The 13,502-nt window shown below is 48.5% G+C and overlaps 1 protein-coding gene across 2 annotated transcripts in view; it reads left to right on the plus strand.

Annotated features, from left to right (window-relative positions):
- Window positions 1–803: 803 nt before the first annotated feature.
- LOC147034328 (heterogeneous nuclear ribonucleoprotein R-like) overlaps window positions 804–13,502 on the plus strand; it is a 38,698-nt gene continuing 25,999 nt past the window's right edge. The window contains exon 1 of one of the 2 annotated variants that reach the window (XM_085880878.1): window positions 804–1,110. The gene's annotated coding sequence lies outside the window, so the exon portion shown is untranslated. The remainder of the gene's footprint in view (window positions 1,111–13,502) is intronic. The other variant, XM_085880884.1, reaches the window with a different exon arrangement.

Genomic DNA, 13,502 nt, shown 5'->3' on the forward strand with positions numbered 1-13,502 from the left:
AAGTTCAATTCTAGAGCTTAAATTTTGTAATTCGGCTTAGTTTAAGAGATTCTCGAGGTTATGGCATGTGCGGAAATTAAATAAAGCCACGAATACTGCCATCTTTGGGCATTTAAAGCATTTTCATGTACCCAGCGATTCATAGCTCTGATGAACAGGCATTTGATAATATTAGTCAGGAAAGTGAAAAAAAAAACTTTATCATTAAGAAATTGTTGCGGCCTGTTCCAAGTCAAGGCATGGTTGAGCAGGCCAAAAAACATGGCGGCTTCAGACCTGAGCGAGGTAACTGAGGCTACGCCTTCAGACCCCAGAGAGTGAAGTGGCCAAGGATCGCCTGATGAAGGATATAATTAAATAAGGCCGTTAATTATCTTCAAAAGGGAAGTTTTAATTAACCCAAACACCCAATTTTCACTCATGTACTTCCATGGAGTTTTCTTGGTATGCATGCAAAGTTACAAGCTGCAAGGTAAGGTATTATAGTGGAGACGCACGCACGCACATAAAAAAAACACGCACACACACGCACACACACGCACACACATTTATTAGTGTAGATTATTCGATGATAAAAGATAGTGAAAACCGTTTTGAACGTGTATATTCCCTAATCTGAGCATGTACTTTCGGCATGGCGTTTCATGACTTGTTCCTCAACGTTTTCTCTTCTTTCTAAACCTCATTTCATGCGATTGCCTGTTATTCAAGCGACTATCATTCCAAGCTGTTCCATATGCCATGGCGGTATAGAACGCGGCAGTGACTTCAACAAATAAAAAAATGTTTTTTTTTTTAAGGTTACTTCCAAATATGAATTCGTTTTAAATTTGTGCTGCATCAAGTATCGATAAAGCAATGATAATGTTATCACGTAAAATTAGTTTTTAAAAAGTCCAGACGACAAACACGACCAACTGCATCAAGGAAAGAATAACGACAAAGGGCGAGCTGCCCCTGCCGCGTTGATTCTGAGGAAACCCCGTACTCGCGCCATTTTCTTGGATCGTCCTTTTTGTGGCCTTGGGACTCGGTCAGTTCGTCTGCTGCGTGTCCCACTTGCCGATTTGCTCCCAATTGTTTTTTGCAGTCTTTGACATTTCGATCGAGGTAAGAAAAATGAAGCGCGGTCGGCGAAGCATTTTCAGTTTCATCTGACGGGGGTTTTCTCGGTCCCTCGGGTTTGACGGTAATTTTTGTGATTTGGGAGAGGCCTTTCGGGGATCGCCTCGGCACATCCTCAATTCCCTGATAATGGTTCATGAGGTGATTGTGTTTTTTTTTTTTCAGCGATCGTATTTATTTATTAACGTGACGAAACCGATGTCTATATTCCCGCGCAAGCGATTTGCTTTTTTTTTTTCTTTCTTTCTTTTCTCTCTCTTCGCTGATTTGCTTCATTTACACATTTTATCTCCTTAAACCTGTAAATGTAATAATTTGATTCCCTTTCGCCTCTTTTTTTATTTTTTATTTTTTTCTCTCTCCCCCTCATCCGGTCCTTGCCCGCCGCTCGTTTTGTGAGACGGTTTAAACGCCTTTGTGCCTGTAATGGCCGCCATTGAAGACCGAGACACGTGTTCTGTCTCGTCCGCTTTGTCAGGTCCACAACTCGTGCCTCAATATATATATATATATATATATATATATATATATATATATATATATATATATATATATATATAATTTTTTTTCTCGAACTTTCCGGTCTATTGGAATCGCCATTCCGGGACGAGGATTACTAAGCCGTGTGTGTACCGGCTTTTCTTTGTCTCGACGGACCACGAGGTAACGGCCTCCACAGCGGCCCCTCTCTTCCCCTTCCGGAATCCATATTTGGGTTACGACGCGGGAAATGAAAGGCGAGCCCTGTTTGGAGGCAACGAAAAGGGCGAGAGTTGCGGTGGAGAGGTAAATGACCACGTGGTGTTCCGATGGCCGCTTAGCGGGATGGCGCATTGGTAATTCGAATTGACGATCCAACTTCGTGAAGGAGGATTTGTGTCTGGCAAACAGGGGCGTTGTTGCGTCGCAGAGTGGTGCCGTTCGTCGGATGAACGGCGAGTTATCGCCGGCATCCTGAACGGTTTGGGTTCCTGACACACGGGGTCGAACGTCAGGCCTTGGCAGCCGGTTCGTGAAAGGCTCGTGCCAAATGGCTCCCCCTTTGGTTTCTCGTAATAACCACTCTGGTTGATTGGTAGTTGTGGATGTAGATTATGCAATGGAATATATTAGCTTGAAGTTTATATTCATGAGTTCACTTGTCGTAGGAAACGAAGTGTGGCTGATTGTTAACGTTATTTTTTAATTAAAAAAAAACATTTTTTTTTTATCCCTGACGTGCTAAAGTGCAACATCAGATTATTTTTGCTTCCCATAGGATATAGGTGTTTGTGTCGTACTTCGACATCGCAGATACTGACACTGTGAAGTCATTACCTCTGCCACCAAAGGTACATGGGGGGGGGGGGTTACGTTCCCCCCCCCCAGTTTGACCTTTTTTTTTTCCTTTTCCTTTTGTGAGTGAGATGTCTCAAAGTGTGGACGGATTCAGGCCAAACTCTGTGGAGAGGTTGTGGGTGTGACGAGAACGGATTGATTCGATTTTGGTGAAATTCAGATCCAGACAAGATCATTTTAAAATTGACTCATTTAGAGATGTAGTCAAAAAAAACGATATACATAAAAAATCACTATCTCAATGATGTCTCCAAAGTTGTGGATGAATTATCACAAAAGGTGAATGAGTGGGTGATGAGGACAAGCCGATTGTATTTTGGGTTCATGTAGGATCCAGGTCTGGCCCATCAATGGGATACAACAGGTAAACTGTTCAGCCTGGTGGAGGTATGTGCTCTCCCTGTGCTGTTCCAGTTTTATTATTGCGTTATCTTTCCTCTGAGTTGGTTTTATGAAAACTTCAGGGTTAACCTTTTTCTTAGTTGGTTTAAAAAAAACAAAAAAACACATTACTCAACACTGCAGCAAACCAAATTTGTTTTTCGTTTCTATTAAAAGCCTTTGTACTTTAATCGCAAATCTCGTCACGCATCGAAGACACATTAAAAACAATCCTAAATCTGCTTTACTAACCTTTTTATCCTATTAAAAAACCTTGTCCTTCCATCCCACATCTGCTTGCCTAATCTTCATCCGATTAAAACTTTGCAGTTCCACCACAAACCTGCTTCATCCTTGAAATATTAAAAGCCTCGTCCTTCCATCCCAAATCTGCTTTACTAACCTTTATCCTATTAAAAAACCTTGTCCTTCCATCCCAAATCTGCTTTACTAACCTTTTATCCTATTAAAAACCTTGTCCTTCCATCCCACATCTGCTTGACTAATCTTCATCTGATTAAAACTTTGCAGTTCCACCACAAATCTGCTTCATCCTTGTCCTTCCATCCCATATCTGCTTCATCCTTGTCCATCCATCCCAAATCTGCTTCATCCTTGTCCTTCCATCCGAAATCTGCTTCATCCTTGTCCTTCCATCCCATATCTGCTTCATCCTTTTGCTTCCATCCCAAATCTGCTTCATCCTTGTCCTTCCATTCCAAATCTGCTTCATCCTTGTCCTTCCATTCCAAATCTGCTTCATCCTTGTCCTTCCATCCCAAATCTGCTTCATCCTTGACATATTAAAAGCCTTGTCCTTGCATCCCATATCTGCTTGACGAGTCTTTATCCTATTAAAAGCCTTGTCCTTCCATCCCAAATCTGCTTGGCTCATCTTCAGGTTATTAAAAGCCTTGTCCTTCCATCTGATGTCTGCTTGGCTTATCTTAAACCTATGAAAAGCTTTTAAATTTCCATGCCAAGTCTGCTTGGCTTCTTGTTTTGTAAGCAACTCAAGGCTGTGTGTTTGCATCCTTGGCTGAGGACATGGCTATGGTGCTGATGCCCTCTGTAGGTTAGGGCTGGAATTTGGCCATAATGCCGGCGATAACTTGCACACCAAGTTACCTTCATCCTTGACCTATGAAAAGCCTTGTACATCCACGGCTGAGGGTGTGGCTGCTGATTTAGCTCAGGGCAGGAATTTGGAATTTGACCATGATGCCAGCGATAACTCGCCTACTCTTCGCGAAGGACACCGTGGGATCCTTAAAGTCCACATGATACCGTCAGACTCGACGCCAGTTTAATGTCCATCAGTGTGTTTGGGTAATCCGAGACCCTTCTGATTTGGAGTGACAAATCACACATGACAAAAGTTATCTTTGAACACACTGTGACTCATCAGTTTGAGGTTGGCATGTCATCAATGACGAGAGTTCATAAGAACATGGTGCCCTGTGCAGTGTTGAGGTCTCTACTTCAGTTTTATTAAAATGATTTTAAAGATCGTTTAAAAAAAAAAAAAATCCGGAAGCCTATCACCACTGAAGCAGTCTTGTACACTGTAATAAGATTACGTTAAATCACATTTTAGGGGATGGAGGCTTTAGCGATCACCAGAGAACGCAGTGGCGTCGTGCACAGCCATGTCGGTGGCTTCTTCACCACAAAACTGCACCCCCACTCGTGACGCCCTCATGTTTTATGTACCATGATTCTTGGAAGTATTATGAAGGTGATTTGTGTTCCACAATGTTCAATAAAAGTTCAAGGGTGTATAAATTAATTTATTCTGTGTTTTCCTGCCGTTTTACCCAGTGTCGATTACATCACCCTATCCATCATGTTATGTTCGTATTTCGAGTCTTATTTGTTCTTTATAACGTACTTAAAACGGTCAATTTCCTTTTTGGAATCATTTTCTTCTTTTTTTGTTTTGTTTGACTGCCAGGCAGGCAGACAGAGTAAAAAATATTATCACTCCTCTCTGCGCCTACACGGTTGGGACCAATTCAGAGCTGAAGTACTCTCAAATGGCAGACTTGTCTTCCTATATGCCTGGTGTTGGCTTGAGGGATTGGCTGGTGGGCTTGGGATCCCAGGATCCTGAGTCAAAGCTCCCTCGGCTGTTGAATTAACAGGTGGTGTTGACTCTGCCTGTTATCCTTCTGAGGTCGGCAAAATGAGTGCCAGCATGCTGGTATACTGTGTCAGAGTGGTGACCCGTCCAGGATTGTGCCCAATAGCCAAGGAGACTGCTGAGGCAGCACCAACGCTCTGCACAGAGTATGGTCCCGATGGATGGATGTCGTCGTCTTCATGTTCCGATTCGTGTTCAAAATATAACATTCACTTGAAATGAGCTGTTCCTCGATCATAAACTGATAAGAACGACGGATATGAACCAATTGCCTTCCCCATTTTTTGATTCACGTGTGTGGGGGTAACAAGGTTTTTGGAGCACTTTTGCCTTTAAAGCTTTATTTCTTCCATTCTCTTTTATTGGGACTTGAAAAACACTTTTGCATCAATAGATTCCAGCTTTAGTATTGTACGGTGAGAAGCAAATTTTATTCCCACTTCAGTTCTTCCAAATGCATTCCAACTATGAACAAAGCAGAAAGTTTTTCTCGCTGTTATTATCATGCATGTTCATCAACGACATGTGCAGCACCATGCAATTGCCGTACATCTTTGTCTTTGAAATTTTTTTTATTTTTATTTTTAACTGCACGCTTCATGATATTTGTGCCAGTGTCGAACAAAAAGGGAGTTTGTATTTTATTTTGAATCAAACCATTGTGCCAATGAAAGTGTGATGCCGTTGTGTCCATTTTGGATGCTGTCTTGCTATCTGTGACGTGTTTCCCATGTGCTTTCCAAATTTGCTTTTTCAATTCTGCTGTCCCATGGAATGGGCTTTTAAAGGCAGAATGGAAAAGTTGTCTTGTCTCCTGTGTCCTGTCCATGGATAGGGAGAGGGTATTTCCACGTAATAATGGACATGAAGCATAATATTTGAAAATTTATTTTTCAAAAGGATTTCTGTTGGATGGTGTTGAGTTAGGTCTGAATTTTCATAATTTATGCGATATTTACTCCGTTGATGATGTCACGTGATTTGGCGGCCATCTTGAAAGAACTGCCTCAACGTCTTCCAACGGTAAGTCCTTCTGATTTGGGATTCTGTCTGTCAAGCAGATATGGGATTCTGTCTGTTATCATTTTGTCGAAAATATGGCTATTTGATGAATGTTTTAATCCGAAGTAGTATTCGCTGATGAATATTACTGCTATAGGATCAGGCTGTAAAAACTCATCAACATATTTGGTCCATTTCTCCCTGTGCCTATAGATCAACATCAACGAGGCATATGCAAGCAATGAGGCTTATACAAGCTGTTAGACAACCAAATGTTCGCTGATGTATGTAAGAGATTGTATAGATATCATAAAATGCGCCCCAGCATTGACTATCAAATATGTGATCGCATGGGTTACGTCCGTTACATTGCTGAGTTACGTCCGTTACAGTGAACTTTTCAAAATATTTAAACAAACAACAGACAGATCGTATCGTTGGAATAAAGAAAGTATGCTACGAATGCTTAGTTTGCTTACCGTGAATGAAAGGTATACTACAAATTTGTTATTTCGCAGGATTTAAGCATTGTGCTATGGCCAGTTTTAGTTGTGTCCATTTCGATGTTACGTCCGTTACGCCTCTTAAATGTTGATTTTTGCTTTAGTAGTAGACAACACAGTGGGGTTTGTACCAATATCAGAAAGCCATAGAGACTAATTACGATATGTAATAAAGAAACTCTCTGTAATATGGCCAACCTTTTCAAAATTTCAACATTAGTGATGCAATTTTTGTCTCAATGCTGCGTCCGTTACGCTGGAATTACCCGAGAACAATTGATTGAATCGACAGAACATTGATCGAAGTATGCTCACAATTCTGAGCAAAAAAGGGTTGATGGGCAAAACATCAACTTCTCCTTGATTCCCATGGCGGTTGGCCACCACCGATCAATCCTCTGAGGATTCCATTCATTGTTAGAGAAAATGCTTGTTTGTATTTTATTATGCACCAGCTGGTGCATAAACACCAAGCACCAACCTGGTGTTCCCCAGGGAAAAATAAGAATAGGAAAGGGGTAAATTGTGGTGCTTAATATTGTTGTGGTTACCAGATTCGCAAACCACCATTCAGGTCCCTTAGGTGAGGTATCTCGGTAAGTGCATGTGTAGTTAGGCCCAAACCCGTTGTCTAGTGGGAATACATGTCATTTATACGTGCTGCGACTCTTCAGGATAGCCGTTTTTCTTTTACTATCTTTATTTTGGACCAACCGCCATGATCACAACCACAACATCAACCACCGACCACAACCACCGCTTCACCACAACCGCCACGACCTTCACGCACACCTCACAACCGTAGCATCGCCACCGTTCTTGCCCCGCTGTGGGTACCGGTGTTGGACTCATGCAGAACGCGCGTCGAACAGCGTGTACAAAATCACGGATTTTCTGCTTCAAAAACGGATCAAAAACGACACACGCCCACTTTTTGCCGTCCAATCGGTGAGCGAGGGGCGAATTGGCCCCGCCCCCAGGGCGATCGATATATGCAAATTTGTGGATCAAAAAGCCTTCACGCCCACTTTTTGTCGGGCCAATGGGGAGCGAGGTGAAAGGTCAAAGGGAGGGGGTCAAAGGCGAAGTTACGGGGGGGATAAAAAGGACGGTGTTCGTCAGTCAGAGGAGAGTCGCAAACAAGAAAGGTCGGAGAGTCAGCAAGGAGTCAGCAAAGAGAGGAACGAGAGAGTCAGCAGAACGGGTCGGAGAGTCAAGAAGAGGAGAGTCGGAAGCAGAGGGTCAAGACTTCGCGGGCGGTGGAGCTGCTCGTCGTGTGTGTTGGAGTCGGAACGGAGGGGACGGAGCTGTGGAAAGGCGGCGACACCAGACGAGGGGGTGCTCGCGTCGTGCAGGAAGCTGCACCCGAGGGAGGCCGACAGCGCGACCTGGCCGAGGTGGAGACGCTCGTCGCACATAATAAAGATCCTCTATACCCCGAGCATCAGCAACCCCCTCCTGTTTCCCCCCGCGCTGAGATAGTGCGACCAAGGGGGCCCCGTTCCCACCCCCTGCCAGGCACTGTCCACGAGGCCCGCGGGTTGCGGGGCCATCGCCGCTCCGCGTCTCATCACCAGACGGGTAGGCCCGACCCGGTCTCGGCCCCAGGCCTACCTCATTCTTGAGGGTATTTCTTTTCCTTGGTTTTGGGTATGTGTTGTCGGCGCCGTCTGTGAAGTAGAATTGTATAAGTGTTGCCGTGTGCTCGGTAGTCGGTATTAGCTCTGCACTGTGTTTTCACTTTTATGTTTGCTTTTTGTGTAAATGGAATTGTTTTCTTTTTTTTGTGTGCATTTGGTGGAATTGTATTTGTGTGCTTCCCGTGTGCCGCGAATAAATGTGCTTTATTGTTGAACTGTTCTCCCGCTTCGCTTCGTCTTTTCCTCCATTGAATCCCCATCTTGCTTCACGTAAAGGGTTGGTAGTGGGCTGAGTACGCCCGATAATTAATCGAACCGTCGAGGTCGACGATAACACCGCTCGGTTATTCTGATAGTACGGAACGGGTCGCTTAAGTGGCCCGTGTCCGAAGTCGACCTGCGGCGAGGTGCGATCGCCCGGTCTACCCTCCGCGTGGGTACTTAGATAGTTCGAATTTGGCGAGCAACCCTATCCCACGCGGGGGCTGATTGGCTCGATCGCGGTGAGACCGAAAGGTCCACCCGTGACTGGTTCCCGGCGTTAGTCCGAGAGGGTCACGACTGGATTGTCCGTCCGGTGGGCGACGTGCCGCGATTCGAGTTACGTGGCCGTCGCACGCCGGCGGGCGCGAAGACCGCAACACTGGTGTCAGGAGTGGGATACAAATTCATCGCCCTCCTCGCGGCACTGGTATCGGAGAACAGGAAAACGGGCTGTCCTGTCTCCGGCTAAATTCACGGGAATCGGTCCAGGGGTGAGAGAAGCGACCCCCGATTCCCTCCAAATTACGAGCGAGTTAAATTAACCCTTCACGAGAAGCAAGATGGCGTCTCAAGGCGAGCGGGAGCCGGGGGGTATTAGAAATGGATGTAGAATGTGTAGAATCCATGGCTCAGGATGGAATCCCCGAGCAGGAAATGTTGATTGCGCAGGAACACGGACTCGCCCAACTGAACCCAGGGCCCGAGGTGGGTGCGGCAGCGGCCGCGGTGTATGACACCTCCCCCCCCTCTCCACCAAGACCCTTCCCCAACCCTTGCCGAAACGGCTCAGCTGAGTGCATCCAACATGGCCCAGCTGCTAGCCATGCTGGCGGCAATGAACGAAAAGATGAATGCGAAAATGATCGAAAAGATGGATGCGAATACACAACAAATGAACAAAAAGATGGATACAAATACAAATGAAATGAACAAGCAAATGAATGAAGTGAAAACGACGATGGATGCGAATACACAGCAAATAAACGGAATGGAAGCAAACATGAAAGAAGAAATGAAAAAGCTGCGGGGTGAGACGCAGAACATGGGCCGAAGCCTGCAGGCGGGCATGAAGGCCGTGACCGGGGAGATAAAAATGGCGACTCCACGTGTGGAAGCAAACGAGCTGGGTGGGGGTGCAACGGCTGACAGGCCCGCGGTGGAGGCGGGTGAAAAAATAATTCGTGGAACGTGTTGGGCGAGGGTCGTGACGATGACCGAAAGGGAAAAATTAAATGGGGAGACCAAAACGTGTGAGACGAGACACGAGGTGACGACAACGGAAATAATAGTTGAGACAAGGGAGGTAAAGGGCGAAGAGTTGGCAGAGACATGGGAGATAGAAAAAATAGAGGAAAGACTACACGATGAAGACGGGGTAAGTGACGTGCACACACACACGGAGGTAGTGGAGGACAATGGGGGTGAGCTCGCGGAGCGTGTTGGGACCCGGTGCGAGCAGCGGGATAGCCTCCTCCAGGAACGAGGGGAGGGAGTATGCCCCCTTGAGGCGAGTCACGACCAGGTGAGTTCGGTCGTGCTTTGCGAGGTTGAGGGGACGAGTGCTGTGGACGGGTGCACGGAGAGCTTGGGGGGTGTAGAGGCCCCGGAGACCCTTGTGGGGACACAAATCCCCAGTGTGGTTGTCCCTGTGTGTGTGGTGCAAGGTGTGAGTGCGTCCCCGTGTGTGGAAGCGACCCCGTGTGTGAGTGGTGTGGTGGCGATGGTGCTGGAGTGCGTACTTCCCAGCACGCCGTGTTTGGATGAGGCACCGTGTGTGGATGAGGAACCGTGTGTGGAAGAGGCCGTGTGTGTGAGTGAAACGGCCAGTATGAGTGAGGAACCGCGGGTGTGTGCCCCCGTGTGTGTGAGTGAGGCACGGTGTGTGGATGAGGGACCGCGGTTGAGTGCCCCCGCGTGTATGAGTGAGGCACGGTGTGTGGATGAGGCACCGCGGTTGAGTTCCCCCGCGTGTGTGGATGAGGCACGGAGTGCGAGTGAGGCACCGCGGGTGAGTGCCCCCGCACGCGTGAGTGAACGGCCGTGTGCAAGGTCGCTGTGTGCCAGGGAGACCGTGTGTGTGAGAGAGCGGTATGTAAGGGAGATGTCGGTTGGCATGCGGGAGCACGCAGCCGCGTCTCCCGGTGTGAGTTTAATGGTGTGGACTGTGTGCGTCGTGACACGCAGGTGTGCGTGGGTTGAATGGAGACGACGACGGCGACAGAGGAGAGAAAGCCGGGTAGCGGCTGTAGTTGTTTCGAGGACCGTGCCGGGTTCACCCAGCAGTGAGCACGCGGTTCGTGCTGTGCAACGCACGAGACCACCACGTGCTCGCTTGCGAGAGTGAAGTCCCGGTCCGGAAACGCACGCGGTGGATTTGCCGATCCCGCGGACGGACAAAGTTAGGCAGGTAAATGGATTTGGACCGGACGGGTTCTCCACGCGATCGTGTGTGTTAAGCTCCAACGGGCAAAGCACATGTGTTCGCGTGGGGAACCCCTCGAGAAGTGGGGCTTGTGTTTTTTCTTTGCGCACGGTGACGTCATGGCTGCACGTGTGGTTGGAATCCGGCAGGAGGGGTATCTCTGCCGAATGGTACCGTCCAAGGAGGGACGAGGAACACGTGCAGCAGCGTGACGTCACGGGCAGGTGCAAAGTGCGCGAGCTCTGAGTTGCCGCGCAGGTGCTGCGCATGGAAAAAAAAAAAAAAGCAAGCTTCACTTTCGGGTGTACAGGATTCCTGGGCAAGGGGTGAAAGACCCCCTTACCTGGGCACAGGATGAAAACTAGTTAGGGGGAAGGGTTAGCTTAGCTAGACCGACTTCATGGGGCAGGGGTAAGTCCTCATGGAGTCCGTGGAATGGATTAGTTAGGGGGATTGTAGCCAGATTTAGGTTGGGAAATAAAATGAATTTTTGAGTTAGGAGACATGGACAGACTTATGAATGTGTAGAGGGGACGTAGTTTAGCTACGTAGTGTTAAATGGAACGTGCTATAGTTTAAGGGACGACGTGGGAGCACGAGTTAGTTAGGGGAGGTAGTTAGGAGGATGGCAGAGTTCGGTGGTGTGTGTGTTGAAGAGTTGTTGGTGAGTGAAGTGGAAGCATGTGCATGGTGAGTGAGTGAGGCCAGCGGGTCTGTGTGAGTGGAGCGAATGGGGAATGCATGGTGCGATGAGTGATTGGGGGGAGGAGTGACTCCCGCCCAAGGGACCCCGGGGTCAGAGTAAAGTGAGTTAGCTGGGTTAGTTAAATTACAAATTGGAGGTCGTTTTGTTGTTGGTGGGAATGTAGGCTCGAAACCCATTTGGAGGGGTGCAGGAGCCCTGTTGACGGGCTTGGGAGCGTGGCTGCGAAAGGTGAGTATCGCTGAGTGGGTACCCCGGGCACCAGGCTAGTCGGCCGCGGTAGGCCATGGGCCCATGGGGGGCCGGGATAGAGTAGTGGGCACGGGTGCGCCTGCTTGGTGCGGGGGCCCGGGGCGCCATTAGCCGCGTGGGCAGTGTTGTGGGCACGGGTGACCCTCGGAAAGGGGCCCGGGAGGCCGGCCTGCCACGTGTGCGTTTCAGGGGAGGTGCCATGGGGGGCACTCCCCGGTGTTAGGGAGCTGGTAGGCTCGGAGGCAGTGTAGTGCCCGGGGGTGCCATAGCGGGAGATTCGGCAGAGGGTCGTGCCTGCCAAAGGGAGCCACGTGTCCCAGCCAGGAGACCGTGTGAGGGCACGGAGAGAAAATTGGGGGGCGAGGCCCGAAATTGTAAGGACACCAACACAGGCGACGGGAATCTGGGTTTATAGAACCAATAGTTTAAGCAAGAGGCGCTTGTTGAAAGCCCCGGGGTAGTTTAACAGTTAAATGGATAGGGTAGATTAGGAAGTGTACCCCTCCGCACCATCCATCCCCTCGCTGTCGTTGTGGGCCGCTGGACCCACTTTGGTTATAGATCGCCGAACTCTGGGGAGGCCATTCTGAGGCTTCGTTGGGCCTCGACACAGGACGTTAGCTCTCCCTTATTCCCCTCCGGGAAGGGAACGTAGGGGTTGGGAGTAGGCTAGGTGACAGGATAGGTTCGCCGAACAAAGACGATAAAGGGGGTTAGGGGACGATTTATAGTGGGGAAGTAAAAATAAAAACAACAAAAAAAAATAAGTTGGGGCTAAATTGGGGTTTGACAAATTAAGGGAGTGGGTATGTACAGTGACAGGCAAAGGCGATAGGTGGGAGGGAGACAGGAAGGTAGGTCCGAGCCCGCCTTCCAAGTGGCCAGCACCACCGCACTCCCTCCACCAACCTCCACTGAACGGCAAAAGCTGGCCAGCTTCATCTGCTGGCTGTGTGCTGCAAGGCCTGTGCCGGCCCACTTCGTCTGCCGGCTGGCTGTTTTTTTTCTTCAAGGCCTGTGCCGGCCAGTTCATCTGCGGGCTGTGTTTGCCTGCAGCGGCCTTCTTCTGCGGGCTGTGTTTGCCTGCTCACCTTTGCCATGCCATGCCCACTGCCCACGTTCACCAGCCCCGTTCAATTTTGCTTTGCCCCCCCTGTTCATTTCCATGTGCGCCAGGATCAAGGCAACAGTTTGCAAGCTGCAAGAACTGCCCTGTTGGCAGCTACAACACGGGCCTGCAGTGGCGGCCCGTGCACCGTGTTTGTGTCCATGCATCCATTCGTTGTGCTCATTGCGTGTGCCACTTGAGCTGGCACGGAGACTGCGTTTGTGCAGCCCATGCACCGTTGTGGTTCACTGCGTTCAGTTCAAAAGGGAAGGCCTTGGACTGCGTGTGAGCAGCCAGCCACGTTCCCTGTCACCTGCATTGTTTGAGCCAGAGACTGCATGTGGGCAGCCTGGCTCCCTGCTAACTGCTTTTCTTTGCAGAGTTCAATGATCCTGGGCCATGGTTTAGTGTAAAATTTGTAAGTTAAGGTTAAGATGTACTGTACATATGAGTGCGCCCCCGGCATGTCTGTCTAGCGCCGGCAATTTTATTTAAGTCGTCCGTGTGAGTGAGTTTGTTTAGGTAGTTACGCAGCCCTCAGGTTATTTATTTTGGGGACACGAATACCATGAATGTCGCACTCAGGGATCCGTAGGTAAAATGTACGAGGGGAAAACTACA

Source organism: Eptatretus burgeri, chromosome 1 (genome assembly GCF_056783735.1).
Source record: "Eptatretus burgeri isolate ZD-2024b chromosome 1, Ebu_testis_v1, whole genome shotgun sequence".
Lineage (NCBI taxonomy): Eukaryota > Metazoa > Chordata > Myxini > Myxiniformes > Myxinidae > Eptatretus > Eptatretus burgeri.